This window comes from Ailuropoda melanoleuca, chromosome 2 (assembly GCF_002007445.2).
Source record: "Ailuropoda melanoleuca isolate Jingjing chromosome 2, ASM200744v2, whole genome shotgun sequence".
NCBI classification, from domain to species: Eukaryota; Metazoa; Chordata; class Mammalia; order Carnivora; family Ursidae; genus Ailuropoda; species Ailuropoda melanoleuca.
This window is the reverse complement of record NC_048219.1, coordinates 42016033-42042047: the sequence shown is the minus strand read 5'-3', so window position 1 is coordinate 42042047 and position 26015 is coordinate 42016033.

Genomic DNA, 26015 nt, shown 5'->3' with positions numbered 1-26015 from the left:
TCCTATTTGAAGTGACTTCCAGGGAACAGTAGCTCAGCCAGGATCAAGACCCCTGTGGAGCGTGGCTAGGTCTTCAAGGTCAACCTCTAAAAAGCTTATAGTACCTTTTTGGGTCCTTTTCCACAATTAGCTCTTCCCAGGATGTTAATGGGCCTCACTCTTCACTCTTTTCCAGAAGATATTCATTCTTCTCTCCATTCATAGTTTCCTTAGTTTAATAATAATCCCTAGGTATTTTAATAACTTCTCAGCTTCTTCCACATTATAGCCTTCTTGGACCCTGAATTTTTCTCTGCAGGATTCTCAACTGCAATCCACAGAAAGAACTTTCATAATGCTCTGATTAGAAATGGTGAATGTCATTATCTGGATACTACCTTTATCTATCAGCAAGGTCTAAACATCTTCCTCAGTTTAAAAAAAAATTGTTAATTTAATTGCTAATCACAGTTCTTTGAGGGAGAGCTTTATAATGAAAAGAAGACTATAACAAGATTCTGAGCTACAATTCTATTTTTCCCCTTTTAACTGTATGGGATACCTGGCAAGATAGTTAGCCATGATAGTTTATCATCGTTAAAATAAAGGAGTCTGTAGTTATCTCATAGGATTGTTATTAGACTCATACTATGATTATGCAAAGGTTTGTTACAATAGCTTAGGGGTGTGTGTGTGTGTGTGTGTACGCAAATGCAAAGATTTCAAACTCAACCAATCCACTGGAGGGTGCTCTATACGGCAGGAAGATACCACTTATCTACGGGCTCTGGATTCTTAAGTTCAGCTGGTCTTTCAAAGATATCTTAGAGGGGAAAGGGAAAAGGACATCCATATAAATTTTAGACAAATCTTTTATGGAACATATTCTATGTGTCGGAATCTCGGTAGTTATCTAAATAAATATCCAGGACAACCCTGTAAAATAGGTGCTTTTACTTTCATTTTTGCACATGACAACATTGAAATATAAAGACGAATTTGAACTTGGGCAAGGGCATCCTGGTGGTAAGTCATGGGCCTAAGATTTTAATGGGCTCTTTGGCCTGCCGACAAATAACATACTTGGTTTGGGTTACCAAATTTTGTCTTGGGATAACATCAAACCAAAACCAGTAAAATCAATCAAGCACTATCTTTAAGGCTGAGAGAGGAAGACCGCAACATCATACAATGGAGAACCCTCCATCTCAAATGTGAAAAATAGCCGGGGAAGGTACTCACAACTGGAAATAAATGGTCAGGAGGGGGCAAAATTCGATGGCAGAGGGATAAGCCACTCAAGTAGCTGAAAGGAACACTGAACAGAAAGGCTATTAGGAGAGATTGGTAAGTCCTTTTGGGAGATGTTGGACCTATATACTACTGCAATGGTTCTCAAGCTTGAGAATCCTCTAAAGAACTTGCTAAAACACAGGTTGTGGACCCTGCTCTCAGTTTCTTTTCTTTTCTTTTTTTTTTTTTAAGATTTATTTATTTACTTATTTGAAAGAGAGAGAGAGTGGGGGGGGCAGAGGAAGAGGGAGAGAGAGAATCTTGAGCAGAGTCCCTGCTGAGCAAGGAGCCTGAGAGGGCTCGACTTGGGGCTCTATCTCACAACCCTGAGATCATGACCTGAGCTGAAACTAACAGTCAGATGCTTAATTGACTGAGCCACCCAGGCTCCCCCACAGTTTATGATTCTGGATCTAGGTAAGGCCAGGGGATTTGCTTTTCTAACAAGTTCTAGATGCTGATATTGTCGATCGGATACTGCATTTGATAACCACTCTACTAGAAACATACAACTCTATCTGACAGGATGAGCAGATCTCTTCAGAGACCCAGGTCACTGCTAGATAGATTATAACACTGTTTAAGAGTGTGAGCACTGCAGCTGGACTGTCTTATTTCAAAAGCGACTCTATTACTTACCAGGGGATTGATCTGGAGTAATTTGTTCAATTAATTTTCCCTCAGTCGAGATGACAGGGAGAGAGAGAAGGGAGGGAGGGGGAGATGGATATATGCATAACATTGCTTGGCACGTAGGAAAGCAAGAGCTATCATTATATATCAGTATGGTAGGAATGTGATAGGGTGGACATGAGGATGGTCCATCCAAATCCCTCTTCAAAGAGCACTTGTTGCTAAGCTGTGGAGAGTGCTGCCAGCAGACATATTCCAGCTGCCAGTCCCTTCAAGGATTGCCTTGGGTGCAGAAGTCACCTTGACCACCCAAGGTCAAGTCATCCCGAGGACAGCCACATACAATGACTGTTGAGGCAGAAATAAAAACCTGGTCATTTTTGTCCAGGGCAGGACAACTCTGACCACCACTCCAGTCTAGAGCTTCTTGTGGTATCGGCTAAAGCTGCTCAGCCTGCATTGCAGCTTGATCTCTCCCTTTGCTCAATCCTATTTCCTTCCTTCCCTTTCACAGGGACTGTTCCCAAGGATCCTCCCATACAAACATATTGTACACTAAGCTACATCTCAGAGTCTGCTTCCTGGAGAACTCAACATGCAATATGTTGAGCCCTTTGAGGCCAAAGGTACAGGACTCGGTGGAGCGAGTGCAACATAAAAATCAAAACCCTCAGATGAACTGAAAGTTTCGGGGGGGGGGGAATGGGCTAGCCTGGTGATGGGTATTAAGGAGGGCATGTATTGCATGGAGCACTGGGTTTTATACACAAACAATGAATCATGGAACATACATCAGAAACTAATGATGTACTGTATGGTGACTAACATAACATAATAAAAAATTAAAAAAACAAAAACAAAAAAACCCCTCAGACCAGGGATGCCTGGGTGGCTGAGTTGGTTAAGTATCTGCTTTTGGGTTCAGGTCAGCTTCTCCCTCTCCCTCTGCCTTTTCCCTCTGCTGCTGCTGCTCTCTCTCTCTGTCTCAAAAAAATAAATAAAATCTTAAAGAAACCCTCAGACCCAGTTCTTGGGTTAGGTGTCTGTCTCCATAAAAATTTCTAATGAATAACTACATCTACTCATTGCCACTTAGTAAATACCATGGATTGTTACATTAAATTACCAAAAAATTCCTATGAGGTTATTGTTATCCCCAATATAGAGATAAAGGAAATGAGATCTGCAAACATTGGGTAACTTTTATCTGTACCCATGCTAAGTAATTTATCATGAATAAAATCTAGGTGTGTCTGATTCTGAGGCTGTCCTTTCATACATCATACTTTCCTGCTCTGTTTTCTCACTAAAGTTAAATGCTAGCAGCATTTTTTTTTCCCCACAAGGTGAAAGACTTGGGACTTGGGAAAGCTTTCCTGATTCAAGCAGGTAAAGTTCTGCCTGGAAAGCTGCTGTCTCCCAAGTGTTGAGCCACAGGAAACTTTGGTAGTCATTAGTGCTGTGTACTCACAAGATCAGTAGAACTCTCCTCACTATAAGCTTGGGGTAGAAGCAGAATCTATTAGGGGCGCCAGGGTGGCTCAGTCGTTAAGTGACTGCCTTCAGCTCAGGTCATGATCCCAGCGTTCTGGGATCGAGCCCCCGCATCGAGCCCCCGCATCGAGCCCCCGCATCGAGCCCCCGCATCGAGCCCTGCATAGGGCTCCCTGCTCAGCGGGAAGCCTGCTTCTCCCTCTCCCATTCCCCAGCTTGTGTTCTCTCTCTCGCTGTGTCGCTCTCTGTCAAATAAATAAAATCCTTAGAAAAGAAGAAAAAAAAAGAAGGGAAATCTGTTAGTCATGAAGAGATATTTGATGAGAGCCCAAAATTTGTAGATTTTGTGACCAGCTATATGTTGCTAACTCAGATTCTAAAATAAGCTATGTAGAAGGGACACTCCAGGCACATGGGCACATTTTACTATCCTGTGGGACACTGGTCCTTGACCCCATATGGGAACTCCTGCATTGTTGAGCTGTACCAGGTAGAAGAATGGGGACAACTTTGGCTTACAATAGGCAGATCTAAGAGGCCCAGATCAAAAGCAAGACTATGGCCTCATTGGCACTTTATGCCAGGTCCACAATCTAATCTTGAACCTCTAAATATTACCACTTCAGTGATGAGAACAGACAACAAAAGATAAATCCAAAAACAGAAATTTTCTCCTGAAAACCTGGTAAAGTTGGCCAAATCCTCTTCCCTTTCCCCCCAAACTTACCATAATGGTATAGCCTCAGCTCAGTCACATTTTTCTATTAGATGTATGGTAGGAAGTAATATTTCATCATTTTCCCATGCTAAACTCAGAAAAGGCAAGAGGAAAAATGGATAAGAGACCCCAAAAAGAGTTTCCTCACAGAAAACTGAGTTTTTTTAATCTCTTCGCTCAGCACATCAAAAATTCCCCAAGTACCATTACCTAATAATGTATTTGAACTTGACCCTTCCATATTGGCACTCCTCCTTGGGGAGAGAGGGACAGGTGGTGTTTCAGCAAGTTCTAGAAGCCAGCAACCTCAAAGGTGACAGAGATCTAAGACATCATTGCCAAGTGACAAGAAACATCCTCACCTTTTGAAGAAAAGGCAGGTCTGAGTCCAGAGTTGACGTCTTTTTCTACTGTCATAGCTTCAGTATTCCCTCACCTCCTTCACCTGTTCCTTCTCCCTCCTTCCCTATTTCTCCCTTCACCCTTTTTTCTTATTGCATCTTTCTATCTTTCCTTTCTTCTTACTTATTGCCAGTTGCTTCCTTCTCAAAATCATTAATTGAGGATCTCTGAGAAGGAATACTATATAGAGATTAAGATTAGAGTTAGAATAAGAAGAAAACCTGCTTCGTGCATTCAATGTGAGACCCAAGGCAAAAACAACTTAGCCTGGCTGACCCTTAGCACCCTCATCTGAAACTTACCTTCATAGATTGTTTGGAGATTAAACAGGAGAATATGCATAACAGTACAGTGCATGGTTCAGAGAGATTGGTTTATATTTGTATTTGTTATCACTATTTGGAATAGTAATGGCAGTGGTATTGCTATCATTGACTGGGGTAGGCATTGCTGATGCAAAGGTGACTGGAACATAGAAGAAACCTCAGAAAGCTTCTTTTTGGTCCCTTCCTAGCACTTCTCAGACAGCGCAATTGTCTCACTAGCAGAATAAGCTATTTTACAATTTGACAGCAGATTCACAACCCTTGTGCATCAGAATAACCTATTGTGTTTTTAAAACTACCTTTACCTGGGCTCTATACCTCCCCACCACTCAACCCTGGGAATATGATTCAGTAGTTCTGGGATGGATCCAGGCATTAATTATTATTTTTAATCATCTCCACGAGTGATTATGATGCAGATTCACAAAGGTGCCCCTAGAAGTTGACCAAACTAGTATGGATAATGAATCTAACTGTGTCTGGGTGGAAAATCTTCTTTGACAATTTTAATATTCACTTTTACAGTTATTTTAATTTGTAAGCTATATCCTCATGAGGCATTACAGTGTTATGGGCTTTGGAGTCCAAAAGACTAGGCTTGTTTGCCACCTCTTATATTGAACTCCCCACTCATTTGTGAAACGAGAATAAGAATGTTATTTATGTCATAGGATTATTACAAGGATCCAGTAAAATTCATCCATTCCAAGGCAAGTATTCACAGAGTGCCTCCTCTATGTCAGATATTGTTTTAAGTCTGGAGGATGCAGCAATGAACAAAATATGTCTCCATTTTCATAAAGCTCACATTCCAGTGGGTGGGGAAGGAAACTCATAATACACATAAAGCATTTAGCAATAGTATCTGAGACATTTAATATGACACTACTTATCACACAGATATTTTGTATGCATCTATTATGTGACCAAGCTGTTCCACATGTTGCAAATACGGAGAACAACACAGGGTATCTGCTCTTACAGAGCCTGATTCAAGCAGAATAATAAGCGTATCAGACACATTCCAATATTTTTTGCAGAGAAGCTAAAATAGTAAGTGCATCCATTAGTATCTGTTCCATTGCAAGGAACAGGAAACCCAAATAAAAAACTGGCTTAGATAGTAAAAGAGCTTTACTGGTAGCTTAAAGTCTGATGATAGAAGAAGAATTAAGCATGGTTATTCAAGGACCTGGCTTTGTCTCTCTATCATTCTCTCTGCGGGCTCTCCTTTGTGTGTCTGCTTCATCTTCAGGCAGTTCCTCTTACTGGTTACAAAACAGCTGCCAGGAGTACCAGACAGGCTTCCCTGGCAGTCATTTTCCATTATCATTGAAAAAAAAATCCTATGCTGTATACCAGTCGGACTGCCAATGAACAAATTCCTGTAACTAGGACAACGGCATGGATTAATTGGTTTAGGACTGTGTTACTTGAACTAACAGTCCTGACTGACAATTTAGTCCCATTCTCCTCTCCAGTTTTCACTTCAGTTAGTGATTGGGACAGGGTAAAATTTAGGATAATCATGGTATTTCCGAGGAGGTGTCCACTGGGATAAGAATGAATGTCAAAGAAATATTTAGCCCTTTGGAGATCTGAGGGAAGAACATTTCATGCACAAAGAGGGAAGTACAAACACCCATTTATTACCTTGCTAGGGCTTCCATAACAAAGTACCAGAGATCAGGTGGTTTAAACAACAAAAATTAATTTTCTCATAATTCTGGAGGCTAGAAGCTCAAGACCAAGGTGTTGGCAGGGTTAGTTTCTTCTGAGACCTCTCTCCTTGGCTTGTAGATAGATAGGATTGTCTCCCTGTGTCTTCATATGATCTTCCCTCTGTGTCTGTGTTCTAATCTCTTCTTATAGGGACATCAGTCATATTGGATTAAGTCCCACCCTAATGACCTCATTTTAACTTAATTACCTCTTCAAAGACCCTATGTCCAAATACAACACATTCTTAGGCACTGGTGGTTTAGGACTTCAATATATGAATGTTGAAGGGAATATAATTTGGCCTATAACAACCCCTGATGTTAAAAAACAGACTTGGAATATTTGGGGAACAGACAGGCCAATATGGCTAGAAGAGCATAAACAGGAAAATGTTGGTACAAAGTGACATCAAAGAGATAGGCAGGGCTCCATTCACCAAGGGCCTTTCAGGACATGGGATGTTTGTGGATTTTTACATTTGTTGTAGTTCAGTGGTGGTGTTATTCTATCCAAAAAAACTATGTATGAAGAATCAGGAATTCTAGCTGAAGGAAGAAACAACCATGTTTCTACCAAAGGAGTATAGTTGCATTTATAGCAATTAAATAATTCCTTCCAACTATTTGACCAGGTAGAGATTTAGAAGACCATACTTTTAAAAGCCCAGCTGCATCTATTTAAATCGGTTGACTGTATGAATAATTTAAATGCAAAATGGGACATAGCAGTTCTTAAGTAACCTACAATACACCCCACCACTCCACAATACCCCCTACACAAACTGCCAACCCACCTGTATTTGGCACATTTCCATGGAAACTGCCATGCTGTTTAACTGCTGGATTGTGTTTTTAATATGGTGATTTAACATTTTCCACGTGGGTTAAACTGGATAGAAAAAGCTGTAACAGCTTAGTCATGTAGGATAAATTTTATGAAATTTTCAGTAGTTTCACTAAGCCATTTTTCTTCATAATGTTTAAAGAGATTTATTGCCGAAATCAAGAGTTTAGCTCAGGATGGTACTTGAAATGTGCTTGTCTTCCTAGGGGAGATTTTTTCCCCCAAAATGGCAGTCTAGCTTTAAGCATTTTCTCAAGCTTGAGAGAGAGAGAGAGTAATGGGATATAATCAGAGGACTGGCAGAAGGTGTCAAAATTGCAGATGTAGAACCAAGAGTCTGATGCTAATGAAGTAGGATGGGAAAGTACTTAAAAGAACTTCCTAAATGCCAGCAATAAGACTGGTTATTTCAGAGCATGCCTGGGGATCCCACAAATCTGTCTCTTAAATCAACAGTGTTTAGAAGAAACACACCTGGGGACTTCCTTTCTTTCAGCCTCTGACCACTGTCCAACCTCGTATTCAGTCGTAACCTTGAAGACCAGCTAACACTGTGTGTGTGTGTGTGTGTGTGTGTGTGTGTGTGTGTGTGTGTGTGTGTGATTAGCTCCTTGTTGCTAATAAATCATGAGCTCCTAGATTTGTCAGAATTATTTCACTAATACGGAGGCTACCATCAGCTGCCTGTTCAGCATGTATCTATGGGCCTCCCATAATCACTTTTCTCTGGGCTTCAATTTTGACCATGAGGATATGACTGTGGAGGGTGCCCAGAGTCTCTTGAAGATACACTCTCTTCTGGAACATGCAAAAGTTGCACCCAGAGTGTAGTAAAACTATGGATGCCAGGGAAGCTGACATTGCCCTGGAGAAGACCCCGAACCAGGCCTTTCTAGATCTGCATGCCCTGTATTCTCCCCATACAGACCCCTATCTCTGTGACTTCCTAGAGAGCCATTTTTAGATGAACAGGTGACACTTATCAAGATGGGTAACCAGCTGACTAACCTCTGTAGGCTGGCCAATCGCCAGGCTGGGCTGAGTGAGTATCTCTTTGAAAGCACAACTAGAAGCCTCTAAAGCTCAACAGCCTTTGAGGAGTCCTTCTGCATCCCCCCAGTGTTAGAGCTTCTGTTTGAGCCTGCAGGCACTAGGCAGCTCTTTAACCACCCTGTAGCCCTCTGCCAAAGTATGGGATCAAATGAAAATAATAAATACTTTTGCAGCAAGAAAAAGATAATAAAAGGATGGTTATTTCTAAATCACCTGCAGAAATTTTTTAAAATACAGATTCACGTCCCATTTCCTGCCCATTCCAAAGATTCTGATACCATTGGCCTAGAGTGAGAGTTGGAAGTCTATATTATTTTCATGTATCCTAGGTTATTCCAATCTTGTCCACTTTGGGAACCATTTCTTTCCAGCAATGAGCACGAAAGTATGGTCCCCAAACCACTTACAAATGATCACCCAGGGAAACTGCTAAAAATCCAAATTCCTGGCTCCCCTTTCTGTCCTGGTGTATCACAAAAAAGAGCTAGAACAAGAATCTGAATTTTTGACAGGCATCCCCTGGGAAACTCATAAAACTGAAAAATTTTGCCGTGGAGCTGTATTAATTAAGCGGCCTGCTTTTAGAAGTGAGCAGCAGAAGGAAACCCAGAAAAAAAAATAGGTGACTTGCTCAAAGACACACAGTTATTCCATTGAAAATGCCCAGCTCTTCTTGCGTACTCTGGGAACAGGACTCATCTGTGTTCAAAAAACATTTGATGAGTATGTTTGTGACAAGCTGTCTTAAGCTTCAAAAGGGAATAAAAAGGTAGTAAGAGATAGAGCTCCTTCTTAAGGAGCTTAGAAAAGTCAAGCTCAGGCAGAGAGGCAAGGCATACTCTAATGAAACAGAGAAAAGCTTAAGGCAGTGAACAAATGAACTCCATTTGTGAGAAACATAAGGCAATGTGAGATGAACTACATTTATAATTCTGAAAACTAGCCCTATAGGAATTCTGAAGACAGAGAAAGATTAATGCATGTGGTCTAGGCTAGTCTTGGAAGGCTTTCTAGAAGAAGTGATACTTGAGCTCAGTTTTTGGATAAGAAGAAAAGTGAGGATGGTAGCATGTTCTACATTTGGGGAGTACAAGAGAATAGTGATGGAGACCAGGTATGACCCAGACGAAAATTCGATGAGTTACTTTCAAAAAACTGGCAATAAGAATATCTGTTTTCTCCTTTGTTTTCTCATCTGTAGAATGTAAACTTTGAATGAGATTGTGTATGAATATGCATAACAAAATCCTAGGCTCCTAATGGGATCAACAAATACTAGTCCTACCCTCTACTTCTCCTTCAATATGAAGACAGCAATCAAACATAATATGAAGCTATGATCTTTTTTCTTGTCCCACAGGCCAGAAAGAAGATGGTCTGTCAATCTCATCACTATTGCCAAATGTTTTTGAAAAGGCTTTGCTCTAGAAATCTATTTTATTACTTTTAAGTATTTTATAATTATGTGTCTGAGCTGTCTGAATTACCGTCTTCAAAATGTAGATGGACTTGAAATGGAATAATTCCTTCAAGACTTAACATTAGGGGCGCCTGGGTGGCACAGCGGTTAAGCGTCTGCCTTCAGCTCAGGGCGTGATCCTGGCATTATGGGATGGAGCCCCACATCAGGCTCCTCCACTATGAGCCTGCTTCTTCCTCTCCCACTCCCCCTGCTTGTGTTCCCTCTCTTGCTGGCTGTCTCTCTGTCACATAAATAAATAAAATCTTTAAAAAAAAAAAAAAGACTTAACATTAAGGACAGGGTATGACCAGGACACTCATGTACTAAAAACGTTTACTGGATGAATGGAATATATATATATATACATTAGACAAATATTTTTACATAGATATATAAAATATTTTAATCTCTGGTGTTTTTTGATTCTTATAGGATCCCCTCAACCATCTCAGGTATTTGGTTTTTTTAGATTTTACTAAGAACTTCCTTTCAATAAGAAGATCTTGGGATCTACAAATTAGTAACAAATCAGCTACTGGTCTAGCTTTGGGGGGCATCTATAGTGACCAGACCACTTCAGATACCTGAGGTAGTCAGATACAATGAAAAATGCAGGGGCTATGAAGTCAAATAGAGCTTGGCTTGAAATCTGGCTCTGCCAAATCTTCTGGTAGTGTAACCTGATCATGGCACTCAAACTAACATTCAGGTGTAATAGGTACAAGAAAAGAAAAATGACACATATGTTGCAGGATTGTGCTACTCGGAACCATTTTCCTATAGCACAATACTACATGTGGTACTCAATAAATAATGTGCAAAAGAGAGAAAGGTGGGGGAGGGGGAAAGGAGAGATAAAGAGACAAGAGAGAGATAGGGATAGAGAAAAAGACAGTAACCAAAGCACTTTTGAGACTTTCAGAAATGTAAAAGACAGCAAAGATCATGTAGGGAATTTTAGAAAATTTTATTAATAACATTGGCATTGTACACATCAGATCATGGAAGTTTGACGAGGACCCTGGCTAATCTAATCCTGACTGAGAGACAGGTTATTTCACAAAGCTTTCCTGAAAGCTCCAGTATTGCAATGCTTTATCTAGGCCACCGCCTTCCAACACCATGGCAACGTATATAACAAAACAGATTGGAGAAGAGGTTGCTGATGCTTATCCAGGGGGGTGGGAGAGCTTTGTCTCCTAAGCTACTCCATGAACCACAGCTCCAAAAAGAATACCATGCTTGAGATTTAAAGACACCAAGTTACCTGAATTTTATTTTATTTTGTTTTACATCCCTTTCCCAGACTGCAATCTTGTTCAGAAAGTGCAATAATTGGCCCTAAACAAAGATGCTTCAGCTAAGGTAGTCTTAGTGATTAAGGAATTGAGGAATTATTTTTTTTTAAAAAAGGAATCTGAGCAGAAACAAGAAATCCATGTAGGGCCATTCATAGCTGTTCTGTTTAAGGAGATGATGTTAGCCAATGTGGGTGGGGTTCAGAGCTCAAATTTAAATATTTTCTGCCCCTCATATTTCAATTCAGTTAGAATATTATGATTAATATTAAGCAGCATAATTTGGCCTCTGTAACTTAAACTCATTAATATTCCTCAAAATAAGTATTAAGACAAAATATATGCATTCCCAGAACATCAGAAGCAAAAGATCTATATACTGGGCATCATCATCTTCTAAGAACCCAGATTGGAAATTTCAGGCCCAGAAGGCTAAAATCATTCCCCAGCTATTTGAATCATAGTAAAATAGCCTTCTGCCATTTCATTCAACAGGCATATATAATACATTAAAGACTTTTAATTAAAAAACAAATTATTAAATTATGGGTGATGTCTAACTTAATTATATGTGGTTAACCTTATAAAATTATTATTTTCTCTGTTTGACCTTCCCCTGAAAACAGTTTAGCCTAGCAATCTAGAAGAGATTAAACAAACATTTCCTCATCTGAGATCATGGCAGAACATGCCCATTTAACTAAATAGCTGATCACTATGGCATTTCTGAGCTGCTATCCCAAACTAAGATGGATTTTTTTGCCTCTCTTTCTCCAGATTTGCATGACAGCATCACATAAGAAAGTTATAGACATTTTTTTTTAAAGGATCCCTTTATAAGGTACAGATGCTCAGCACAGAGAACTCAAGTTTCCTAGTCCAGGAAGAAGCCCCAGGTACCCACCAAATGTAGTGCTAATTGCCCTTTCCTCCACTGTCCCCCAACCTTCTCATATTCCATAAGGGATCTTGAGAGAGAGGTATATGGTTGGATGGAAGGGGGTAGATTTCTATTCAGAACAGCCCCCTCAGATGATGAATTTGTAGCCTGAGCAATAAGCATTGCCCTGTTCTGTTGCTCAGAGCCATGAGTAATGCACAGGAGCTAGGAAGGTAGAGAAAATCTCTAGATAGTGTGGGCTGCATTACAGACAAGCCTGCTCAAGTCCTGACTATTGAGCATGGAAATTTATGTATTACCTTTGAGCGTACTAACTTCTTATCTGCCCAAGAGAATTTCCTTTTGAAAGCCATACAAATAGAGTTAATAGAGTCAGGGATAGAGTCTGTTCTTTAAGCACTGCACTCCCTTTTATCCTGATGATACAAAAGTTTCTTTTTCTTGAAAAAGACACATTTAAGTGGTAGAGTTTCAGGTAACTCCCTGGATTGAAGTTACTGCAAAAGTCACTCAGGTAATTTAACTATAATGATCAGATATTTCCTTCTTATTATGAGAAGGAAAAATAAAAGAACAGACCAATTGAAAAGTATCTTACCTCCGACCATAGATCAGGGTATAAGTCTTAGGACTACCACCTTGCTTAGTGACTCTAGGTGAATTACTTAACCATTCTAGGCCTTTGATACTGATTTGACAAAAAAATAACTTGGAAGAGCTGACCGCTACGGTCCTTTCCTGCTTTAAGTTCCACAAGTCTATGTTCTACTAACTCATATCCCCTTACCCCCATTATTATTCTATCACCTGACACTAGCAATAACAGTGCCTTACTCTGTCATTATGCTTTGCTTGCATTATTTTACTTACTTCTTACAGTAACCTTATGAACTAGATGTTTTTCAAGTGACCACATAACAGATGAGAAAAGTCAAAATTTAGAGATGCTGAGCAATTTGTTAGAGGTTATGTGGCCAGTAAGTAACCAAGTTTGTATCTGAACCTATCTGTTTATCTTGAAGATTTTATTCTTAGTTCTTATGCTATATTATCTCCCTTCCTTCTGAACAGTTAGTACATGATATTTTCCTTTGTGTAATCTCTTGTGATAGATTGGGCTAATTGTACAGACTTGTTTCTGTGGGCTGAGCAAAAAGGGACAGTACCAAGTTCAGGCACATCATCAACTATTTTTATTAAGCCTTTAAAGGGTCCACCAGGAGGAAGTGATTTCACAGGCTATATATCTATATCTTTGTCTATGTGTCTCTCTCTCTTTCCCACACTTTGTTTTGCATAAGTGTCTGCAATATCCTACAAAGTTTGTTATGGCAATTAATCTAGTAAATATTCTCATGTGAGTATATGTACAATATTTAGAAAAAATATTGTTTGAACTCCCAGAATCAATAATCAAATCCAGTCATCTAAGAAGAAACATTTTGACTACGTAAAAGAAGCCATGTTTTTTAAAAGTTAAAACTTCCATGCAAAAACAACTTAGAAAATATTTAAAATTCTCCATTTTGAAAAAATTGTTTTAAAAATGAAATAGATGTTTTTTCACAAAGTTATGGGCAGGATAGAAGAAGCAACAATTTAAACCTGTATTAACAATAATGATTGTAAAAGGAGAAACAAATACTGCCCAGGACTAATGAGAATGAAATCAAGCTCTTAACATTCATATAGATGAGTTACAATGCCCTAAATCCTACCACAGTGTATATTAATCCTGACCTTACCAGTTCTACCCCAATGCAAAATGCAGCTCAGCCTTTCACCAGGTCAGAAGTATAGACTCAATCTTGCAAAAGATTAAGTCAGTGAAATGTTTCACAGAAACAATTATACCAACACTACCGTATTCTTTTTAATATTTGTATTTTTTTCATTTAAAAATATTTGGGTATTTATTTACTTTAAAGAAAGAGAACATGCATGAGCAGGGGGTAGGAGCAGAGGGCAAGGGACAAGCGGACTCCATGCTGAGCTCAGAGCCCAATGAGGGGCTTGATCTCATCACCCTGAGATCATGACCCAAGCAAAGTCAAGAGTCAGATGCTTACCCAACTGAGCCACCCAGGGATTCCTTTTTTTTTTTTTTTCATTTTCAATTGCACTTGTTTATTCTACAATGTCTATTTTTTTTTAAAGATTTTATTTATTTATTCGACAGAGATAGAGACAGCCAGTGAGAGAGGGAACACAAGCAGGGGGAGTGGGAGAGGAAGAAGCAGGCTCATAGCAGAGGAGCCTGATGTGGGGCTCGATCCCATAACGCCGGGATCACGCCCTGAGCCAAAGGCAGACGCTTAACCGCTGTGACACCCAAGCACCCCTACAATGTCTATTTTAAAACTGGATACATTATTGGCCACTGGATTTCCCAATAAGAAAATACTCATTCTAAAAAATACCTATCTTAGAAAATACCCATTTCTACAGAGACCAAAAGAGTTTAAATGATCTCTATGTTTTTCTTACTTTTGATTAATTGGGAGCAATGTGCTAAACTATAAGCTCTGTAAGAACAGGGACCTTCATAAATTTGGCTGCTTGATGTTTCTTAATTGCCTAGAATGGTGCCTGGTACACAGTAGGCACTCAAAAACTAATCAGTGGAAAGTTGACTAAGTAATCATTATCAGAAATTATTATCGGAAGCTTATTTCCTTCTAAGTAATTTCTTGTCCAATAAGCAAGTCAGAGATTTACTATATTTAGAAGTGTCTTGTTGTATAAAAATAAAGAAGAATCTGTCTGACATCTTGAGGTCCTGCTATCACTAAACTCAAATGACCATGTCACCCAGGTACTAATTCATAAATGTCCCAGAATAGTAGAGAATTTGTTCCAATGTTATATTCTCTTTTAATACAGAAGGTAACTGGCAGCTTCTCTTAATAGAAAACTAAATCTAGATTCATTTAGATGCAAGTAACAGAACCCATTTCTACCAGCTTAAGGAAAATAAAGATTTTTTTGCACATTCCAGAGGCAACTTAGAGCGAACAAGAGCAGGATGTATAACCAGGCATCTCCAGGTTCTGGAATCAGAGCCTCTGTCTATTTAGAAACATGTGGAGGTTATTCCCTCAACCATGTGCTTATGTTTTCACTGTTCTCTCTCAATAGAATGGGCCAATGTCTATCACAGTGTCAAACATGCAATGGGTATGCTGTAAATATTTTTGAGTGAATGAATTAATGATATATCTTTGCTTCTCCATCAATATGGAGGAGAAATGGCCATATGGAATGGCTTTTGATTCCAGCACCACTGACTCATTAACTTGTATCTTTGCTTCACAATTTTAAATCCTTAGGAAAAGAATTTGGTTGACTCAACTTGGTAATCCAGTGATTCCTTCTTGGGTGAGGGTCTACCTCTTAACTAATCAGCTCTTACGAGGGATCCCCATTAACAGCAATGCAGACTCTCAGAAAAGGGAGCATTACCAAGGCAGGTGTTCTAAAAATTATCTGCTAAAAATGAACCATCAGGACTTCATCAGGATAAAAAACTTCTGCACAGAAAAGAAAACAATCAACAAAACTAAGAGGCAACCTACAGAATGGGAGAAGATATTTGCAAATGACATATCAGATAACTAGTATCCAAACTCTATAAAGAGCTTATCAAACTCAACACTCCAAAAACAAAAAATCCAGTCAAGAAATGGGCAGAAGATATAAACAGACATTTCTCCAAAGCAGACATCCAAATGGCCAACAGACATATGAGCAAATTCTCCACACCACTTGAAATCAGGAAAATACAAATCAAAACCACAATGAGATACCACCTCACACCAGTCAGAATGGTCAAAATTAACAACTTAGGAAACAATAGATGTTGGCAAGGATGTAGATAAAGGGGAACCCTCCTATACTTTTGGTGGGAATGCAAGCTGGTGCAGCCACTCTGGAACACAGTATGGAGGTTTCTCAAAAAGTTAAAAATAGAACTACACTATGACCCAGCAATTACATTACTAGATATTTGAAGGGGCACCTGCACCCCAATGTTTATAGCAGCAATGTCCACAACAGCCAAACTATGGAAAGAGCCTAGATGTCCATCAACAAAGTAGACTGTGCATGCGCACGCGCACACACACACACAGAGGAATATTACTCAGCCATCAAAAATAATGAAATCTTGCCATTTGCAATGACATGGATGGAAGCAGAGGATATTATGCTAAGAGAAATGTCAGAGAAAGACAAATACCATATAATTTCACTCATATGTGGAATTTAAGATACAAAACAGATGAACATAAGGGAAGGGAAGGAAAAAAATAAGATAAAATAGAGTGGGAGGCAAATCATAAGAGACTCTTAACTACAGAAAACAAACTGAGGGTTGCTGGAGGGGAGATGGGTGGATGGACGGGGTAATTGCGTGATAGGCATTAAGGAAGGCACTCGGTGTAATTATCACTGGGTGTTACATGCAACTGATGAATCACTGTATTCTATCACTGAAAATGGTAATACACTATATGTTAACTAAATTGAATTTAAATAAAAAATCTTAAAAAAATAAAAAGTATCTGTTAAAATAGTGGTCAAGTATTTACAAAGATATCTGCAATAATTCCTGTCCAAAGGCCACTCTGCAGTGTAACTTTGTTGCTTCTCCCACCAAGAAGGGTTTAGTTCCTGCGCCTTATATCTAGGCTGCTTTTATACCTTGTTTTGAGTAGCAGAATGTGGAGAAACTACTGGTGTGGGGAGTTTTTAAGCCTAATTCTCAAGAGACTTGAGCACACTGCCATGTGAAAAATTCCGTATTTGCCTGTTGGATATAGGGAGTCCTATTGTGAGCTAGCAATAACCACTAGATATGAAAACAAAGCTGTGTTAGACCTTCTGCCCCAGTTGAACTTCCAGATAACTGCCTCCATGTGATTGACCCCAAATGAGACCAACAGCAGTACTATGGGCAAATCCAAAAGTTTGTGTTTTAATCCTCTAAGTTTTGGGGTGGTTTATTATACAGAAATGGATAACTGATGCTAATTTTCACAAATTTTAGTAAATTTCTTTGTTCCTCAGCTGATAAAGGAGGTGCTAAAAGCTAAGTCTGGAACTATTAACCTCTTATCTAGGTCAGCCTGATTTAAAAATAAATAAATATAACAAAAACAAAACAAAAAACTAGGAAAGAACTGAAATTTACCTTGGTACTTCAGTGGAAAGAGACTTAGGCTTATATCCTAGTTCTGGCGCTTTACTAGCTATTCTAATGCTTACGCTCCCTGGATTTCAGTTTAATTATTTGTTAAATGGAAATTATAATATGTATATTTCAGGCAGAGCTGTGAATATCATCTACTACACAATATACACAACCATGTGGGGGCTTGGTGGAAGTTAAATTTGATCATTTATTTAAAAACATGTTAAATGTGTGGTGCTATATTAGTGTTCAACATAGGTGTAAATTCTTATCTTTCAAAGCATACTGCAAAGCTCAATTTATCTCTGACAGAGTTTTAGGCACTAAGTAAGTTTTAGGGACAGAGATGGGCAAAGAGCTTTTAAACCAAAAAAGTACATTTGTGTGTGTCTTTTTCCCCACCAGCAGATAAATCAGATCTACTGCCCTATCCCAGGTGTTTCCTAGCAAGCAGAAGTGGCAGCCCAGCTCTCCTTCAGACAGATGACCCCCAGATATCATCTAGTATGGTATTCCCCAGAGCTCTGTCCTGGGAAATTCTTTCCTAGAATAAGGTCTTTGAAAATGTGTTTTGGTCATCAGTCAGGTTTGGGAAATGCCACAGAGTATGAGACTTCTGGGAGAGATTAGTAATTTACATGAGCATAGAAAGGCCCTGAGAAATCCTGCAGTAAAAACAGCAGCAAAAAACCTTGTCTAAACAGACATTTCCCTTTTTGTTTTAAAAATGAAGTAATTTTAATCATGTGGTGCCTTCTAATATCCTATAGAATAAGTATAAGGATCCTGATCTAATGTGACACATTTCACCCCAATTTATGGAGGAGGACACTGAGGTCCCAGCAGGCTGAACTTGTACTCAGATCCCAAACTCCATTCAGGTACAGCACTAGGCAGTTCCTCATTTGCATTCTCCAGTAGTGATTTTCCCCATAAATCCCTTTGGAGGCATCTCCTACATCCTATTTCTCCTCCCATATGCAATCATCTTCTTAAAGCACATAAAGACTATGGAATTTCTTCACCATCCTGCTCCATAAATGGAGAAGGAGCAGTTCCATTTTGTCAAGTGCAGAGCAGTGGTTTGGCTGGCTCCATCTATCTCTGTTAACAACCTAAGCACGCTGCTGTGACTTATTTATTAGAAACAGGTACAAAGGAAAACTGCAGGCCTTCCTCACAGTCTGGATATTTGCATAAGCCCTGAATCTCCCAACAGAGATGTTTTCTTTGGCCCAGCTGGGTTTCCTTGAGTGGTCAGATATGACAAGTGAGTTTAACCCATGAACGAAAGAGTAAGAGACTGCTAGGGAAGATGATGATAGTCTTAGGGGACAGTTGAGAGGCAGGACAGCCTAGTGGTTCAGACCATGAGCCCCGCAATCAGTCACGACTGGGTTTGAATTTCAGCTCCACCACTAGCTTGGGGAAATTACCTAACATTTCTAACCTCTGTTTCTCCATCTGTGAAATGAAAACTATAAACATTCCTGCCTCATGTAGTCGCTAAGAGTATTAAATGGAGGCATGTATATAAAATGCTTAACACAGGTCTGGCTCAGTAAATTAGATAGCTCTTGGTATTAGTAGTAATATTATTATAACAAGGAGTTTCTGTTTTCCTTAAAATATTCATTCATTCATACAACAAATGTCTGAGTCATTTCTACATGCCTGGCACAGTGTTAGATCCTAAAGATACTGACAAAATTAATATGCTACCTTTATGTTCAAAGACTCACTTTGTAATAAAGAAACACTGGAAGTGGTCAATGGCCATACCTGCTTGTACATGCTCTGATAAAGGAGAGCTAATAGCCCACAAGGTTGCAGGCAGGGAGAGGTGTGGTTCAGCAACAGTATTGGAGGATTAAATTAAGAATCTAGTAAAGAGTTGGCCATATAGAAGGTGTTTCCTCCCTAGTAGCCACATATAATATAGTGGGAATTAGGCATGTGAGGCAAAGCTGAAGTCATATCAGGGAGTGACGAGGCAGAGAGGAAGGCATGAGGACAAGCAGAGCATGACTGATCCAGCAAGACATTTCTTCAGAGCCGAGGCAGAATGGAGAGGAGGCTGGGACAATACAAAGGTCTCTATCAGACTGATTTTTATCCCAAGCAGATGGGTTTAGCACCATTTAAAAGGTTATGGGAACCAGTAAAGGATTTTAAGCAAGAGCAGAGATCCATACAGACTTCCATTTGGGGAGAAAGCATTTCAGCAGGAATGTACAGCTGAGTCTGTGAAGTGGCAGCAAAGATATAACCCTGGGTCATGCCTAGCTGAAGTAAATTTTTCCCCAGGAAGCCTTCCCTCTATCAAAGCCATACTAAATCTCTTCCAGCAATGTGTCACATACCTCTCATAGCCTAATATCATCGTAACTTACATACATTCCTCCGCAATTCTATTGGGCTCTAAGCATTGAAGGAAGATTAACTAGGACCCTGGCATTTCTTCCTTCTTTAAAGTGTCTTGCATGGGACAGCTGCACCCAAACTGCTTCTTGAGTGACTGAAAGGATACACACATTTGTCCCACCTGTAAATGACCTCTTCAGCCAGAACTCCATTCCCATTAATCTTAACCAATGTGTCTTGAAGCTATCCCATAGATCAAACCAGAGTAGCATTGTCAGATAAAAACAGCATGCATGCCCTGTTAAATTTAAATTTCAGGTAAACAACACATTTTAATATAAGTATGTCCCATTTTTGAGATATACTCATAACAAAAAACTATTTGTTGCTTACCTGAAATTCAAATTTACCTGGGATTTTTTATTTGCTAAATCTGGCAATACTATACTAGGCAAAGACTACTACTGTTAATTATGTCATTCTGGAAACAGCAGATTCCTATTTCTCCCCCTCTGTGACACTTTATACTCTCCATTTGACCCCAGAATTCCTATGTGCGCTCCTCCTACTTTAGAGCTATGGTGATGAATAATCATTTCACCAATTCACAAATCTAGACACACTATATGATACATGAGCTAGAATAAAAGTTATTTCCCAACTCTGCCACTTATAAATTTTGTATGGACTTTCTCTATATCTCAGTTTTGTCAAAATTTATATTACTTAGGTTAATGATACTTCACAAGGTTGTGGCAACAATTGAAATAATATACTAAAGTACTTCATACAGGGACAGAAATACAGGTGATTCATTCAATTAATGAATGCAGGGACTTATTCTGTGCTAGACAAACTCTGGTAATACTCTCTGCCCTCATGAGTTTAAAGTTTGGGGTAGGGATGCTTACAGAAACTATAATTAATATGGAAGGAAAGATTGAAATTATGGGGCCCTTAAAATATTCAGACAACTTGATTACTATACCAATTGGTTTTTCAGTATTCATTCTTGTGTTATTTTTATTCATATGTGTATGTGTGCACACGGACACACATATATACACACACATCGTGGCTGTGATATCAACATGTATAACATGTGTATCAACATACATATATCATTGCTATCATGACAGCACAGAAGGGCAAGGGCAGAGAAATTAGTAAAGAACCAGAAGAAGAAACAGAGAAGGGTCCAGACAGGCCTTGTCAATTAGCCTATCTCAGTATCTAATTTCTAATCTGCTTCCTCCCTTGAAGGATGACTCTACTCTGTTCAGAGCTATTTGTTGAACACCAGTAATCTCTTGCCTTAATCAGGACCTTTAACATTAGAACTAAGTACAGTGCCGCTGCAACCTATGTTCCTGGCTCCTAGGACAGGATTCCAGGTGGCTGCACCAGCTCCTGGCAGGGGTAACGTAAGTGGAACTGCTGGCAGTGCCTTTTCCATTATTTCTCAGGCAGCTGCTCTCATCATCTACTTGAGAGGCTGCCCGGCTCTGCAATGCCCTTGCCTGCTTATTCAGAGGCTCCAAGCTCCCCCTGCCCAATTCCTGGACCAGACCTAATGAAGGCAGAGAGGACTTTAACAGCCTCCAACCTACCAGGAGATGAGGTCTAAAATTTGTCCTGCCAGCTCCAAGTGTACCAAGGAGCCCTGACACAGTCTTCCCCTGGCTCTGGCTCACTATGTGCCATCTGTATTCATGGTCTTCTGACTTTGCTTCTCGGTTTGCCCTTCATTTCCACTGCTGAGACCCTGAACACAAGCCACTGTCTACTACCTGCCTGAATCCTAATCCTTTTCCTGGTGTCTCAACCCTACCATCTAATATGAACTGTCTTTTACTGTCAGTTCCCATGTGAGGTATTTAATACATATTACCATATTTAAATCTCATCATAGCCTTAAGAGGTAATTACTATGCCATCTAATTCTGTGTGAGGAAACCAAGGGTCACAGAGATTAAGTTCCCCCAAATCACAGAGTTAGTCAGGGATCAGCAGGAGCTAGAACTCAAGTTCTTTTAATTCTAAAGCTCAAACTCATTTTCATTATGCCTAATTCATCTTTGGCTAGGGTGGACTTCTCCAAAATATGCAAACTACTCACAATGACAAAGCTGTCAGGAGTCTGACTTTGCATATTGACACTAACTAGCACTCAAATCTCCATGTCCTGCCCACGGGAGAGAACCCTCTTGGGCCTTAATGCTGGTTCCCTCCCCCAGGCTCCTATGGATGTAAAATTTGTGTTCCTCTTCACAGGTCAGCTCTGCAGCTAGGCCAGTCCCCTGCAGCTGCAGTCCTTCTCATTCCCATTTATAGCTCTGTCCCAGCCTGCCTACCACTCAGCTTGCTAGAGAGGTCTATTTAGGACTATGAACTGGGCTGGTATCCAAGAGATAGGGATGGCCCTTGGCTGTGGGGCCTAAAGCCAGAACAATGAGCAACAGATCAGATTCCTGAATAATAATAGTGGGCTGGGTGAATAAAGATTGAATCTGAAGGAAGGTTCTGGTCCAAAGGGATGGAGCAGAGATAAGAAACTGGGCTAAGTTTGAGGAACTGCAGTGGCAAATGGAGGTTGAGACTATAAATGTAGCGAGACACACATGACACAGAGAGTAATTCCAATGGCACAAACATAATTTTAGAAGCCTGTGATCTTGCTTTTTGGTAAGAAGGGAGTCAGCCTATAAAATATGGTTCCAGTTGCTCTTTGAAACACCAGGAAATATAAAGTAGCAAAGCACAGAGAGGAAGTTTTCCTTTGAGTCTAAGACAAATTTAACCCCAGTCCGGGCAGAGTTGAAGGAAGGTACACACCTTTTACCTCTCCTGTAGTTCAGATTTTCTGTAGCTCTTGATGTAGTGATTGAATCCCTTAACTAAAACCAGCACTTCAATGAGCAGCCCACAGCATCGGCCTGCTGCTGTCTCCCCCCAAAACAGGTGGGTTCTTTGAAGGGACAGACACAATGTACTATTAGCACTGTTCTAGTGAAACATAGAAATTATGCCATGAAAACTTAATTGCCACTTTATTCAGTAATCAGCATTAACATAGTGAATATTTAAAGCTACAACAGAGTGTGTGGCCGCCAGAAGTTACACAGTAGCAACTTCTAGAAAGCTAGAAAATTAAGACCTATATGGATTGAGGCTGACTGAGTTACCCAGGCCCTTTTGTGTGAAAAGTCCCAGACTAGCAGGGTTAGCCAAGCATAAAGCATGTAGAGATTACCAATTCGTTTGACTTCCCTTCCCCAAGATCCCTCAGCTACAGTCCAATTGAATGAAACTCAATCAATCCAGCTTCATCAATATTTAATAAATATGATGTAGCTAGCATCAAGGTAAATAAGACATAGCCCATGTCTTCAAGAAATCTGTGGCACATTATTGGGGGTAAAGAGGTATAATGATGATCATAATCAGGGCATCATATAAACAGGAAAGAAAATAGGTTTGGTTTGATTCCTGACTCCAAAACTCATTAGCGATTTGGCCTTGGGCGAGTAACTTTTCCTCTGAACTTCATTTTCCTAATCTTTAAAATGGGTATAAGATTATGGACCTAGCAAGGGTAATGAGTATTAGATATATCATATGATCTATCACAATATGTGCCACAGACTAGGTATTTGTTAAGTGGTAAGCCACAATATATGATATAACAGACCAAAAACAGTGTTCTAAGAAAAGCACAAATAAAACACGAAGAAAGTTTAGAAGATATAGAAATTACATTGCTTTGGGAAGGCAAGAAAGCCTTAAGAAGAGGAGGTTATAGTTAATATGTGCTTGGAAAAACAGGCAGAGAGATTGTGAAATATTTAGTATGTATTTAAAAAGTAGACGTTGAATGAATGGATTAAAGCATGAAGGTGAGAGTTATTTTTGAGGCAGAGGAAACCAGAAACAATAGCAGGAAAGTGTGAAAATGTGAAGTTTGTTATGGAAGAGCAGAAAGATTCATGTGTCTGGAAAATAATTTCAGAGAAATTCAGGGAGCCAGAAAAGGCAGTTTGGGCACAAACAGTAAATGAATGACATCCTGAATTACTGATTTAACTAATAGTATAGGCAGAGGAGGAGCCATTGGAAATCAGAACCAAGAAGAGGCACATTTGGAAGTGCAGTGGTGTGGAAAAGAGACTTGAATGGGGGGAAACAGGAGGCAGAGATGTTGGTAGGGGGCTGTTCCACCAATTCAAGTAACAGATAATAAGACCTAAATTAGGGTGCTAAGAGCGAAGATAGAGAAATATCTGAGACACGGCAGAATAGAATTGGGAAGGAGATGGATGTGGAGAGCAAGATGTGACCCATGTGAAAGTACTATATACTATGGCTGTCTGAATGGTGAGCAAGAGAAAAGAGCAGACAACCCAACTGTCAGGAAGCTGTAAGGGAATCACACCATTAGCGACACAGTGACAGATTGTTACAAGGGAATTGGGGACCAAGAGATTTCTTCTGATATTTAGAATGTAGCATCTATGAGGTCAGGTCAGTTCACAGCCAGATTGGCTATAACTTCCTGGGCCGCATACAGGACCACCTGCAAATGTGATTTGAATAACTGGAATTGGACTGTGTATAACCCTGAATTCCTTGAAACCAGGTTTCTGATCACTGACCATTTGCCCCTATTATGCACAGTCTCTTTCCAAGGCCTAATATCCAATGTAGACCATTTAGGCAATCCAGATATACAGGAGACTTCTAGAGAGAGCAGAGGGACCCACCAACCAAGGCCCATCCACAGCATCCAAAGAATAATGTTCAAGGTGAATAATTAAGGAATGGGAAATGAATATGAGAGATTTTATTTGTTTAATGTAAAAAGAATGAGGAGAAAAAATACTAATACTTAATATCCAGATTGAGACCAGCTTTTTGTTTGGAGTCTGAATGTTAGTTAAAGAAATACCTATTGGAAGAACAGGACTTCACAGGTAAAGTTGCCAATGGCACTTGCACTTAGGGATTGCTTTTGGGAGATTGCCACATGTTATCATTTATACAAAGAAGGTTTACAGAGTAGATTATCTGATATTAAATAAGCTAACCCTCATAAAACATACTTGTGGCTTATAATCATCCCCACTGAAGAATTGCACATGAAAGCAATACATATGATTTATATAGTATTTAACTACAAGAAAAAATACAAATAAATCTTCTCCTATTCTTGGTAAGAGGTCTTCATTAACCACATCAAAAATTAAAGACTGATGGGGCGCCTGGGTGGCACAGCGGTTAAGCGTCTGCCTTTGGCTCAGGGCGTGATCCCGGCGTTATGGGATTGAGCCCCACATCAGGCTCCTCTGCTATGAGCCTGCTTCTTCCTCTCCCACTCCCCCTGCTTGTGTTCCCTCTCTCGCTGGCTGTCTCTCTCTCTCTGTCGAATAAATAAATAAAATCTTTAAAAAAAAATTAAAGACTGACGTTCAAATCAGATTTAACAAGTTGGCCAAAATTATTAAAATTATTAAGAAGACTATTTTTGTTTTTGTTTTAATTTTTTTATTTCTTTACTTTTTAAAAATTTTTTTATTATATTATGTTAGTCACCATACAGTACATCCCTGGTTTTTTATGTAAAGTTTGATGATTCATTATTTGCTTATAACACCCAGTGCACCATGCAATACGTGCCCTCCTGCCCACCCATCACCAGCCTATCCCATTCCCCCACACCTTACCCTCTGAAGCCCTCAGTTTGTTTCTCAGAGTCCATGGTCTCTCATGCTTCATTCCCCCTTCTGATGACCCCCCTTTCTTTATCCCTTTCTTCTCCTACTGATCTTCCTAGTTCTTATGTTCCATAGATGGGAGAAACCATATGATAATTGTCTTTCTCTGCTTGACTTATTTCACTTAGCATTATCTCCTCCAGTGCCGTCCATGTTGCAGCAAATGTTGAGAAATCGTTCTTTCTGATGGCCGAGTAATATTCCATTGTATATATGGACCACAATAAGAAGACTATTTGTATATACTATAGTTATTACTATTTTCATGGGTGTGCATATATTTTGAGAACACTTCTATTGCAAGTGCCTGCTCATTTGTATATTTGTATACATGTATGTAAATATACACATGTATACATTTATTTTACTAAAACAGGGATAGTCCAAAAAGTTTAGAAATAGATATCAGTGATTTTACAATTGTGAGGCCCTGTAGTTATTTCAAAATACTGAGAATGAATTTTTTCTGAGGGTAGATGTTGTTGGGAGAAAAATGGAGATATGGAAAATGCCTGGTGTGCAGTACACAAATGGAGGATGCATGTTATTACTAATAAGGGGAAGG